This window comes from Cherax quadricarinatus, chromosome 38, assembly GCF_038502225.1.
Source record: "Cherax quadricarinatus isolate ZL_2023a chromosome 38, ASM3850222v1, whole genome shotgun sequence".
NCBI classification, from domain to species: Eukaryota; Metazoa; Arthropoda; class Malacostraca; order Decapoda; family Parastacidae; genus Cherax; species Cherax quadricarinatus.
In genome coordinates this window covers 29,316,502-29,316,703 of record NC_091329.1, presented here as the reverse complement: position 1 = coordinate 29,316,703, position 202 = coordinate 29,316,502, and positions in this window count along the sequence as shown.

Below are 202 nucleotides of genomic sequence, written 5' to 3'. Positions count from 1 at the left end.
ATCATTCAACACTTTCACCACACTCACACATTATCACTGTTTTTGCAGAGGTGCTCAGAATACAACAGTTTAGAAGCATACACATATAAAAATACACAACATATCCCTCCAAACTGCCAATATCCCAAACCCCTCCTTTAAAGTGCAGGCATTGTACTTCCCATTTCCAGGACTCAAGTCCGACTATATGAAAATAACCGGT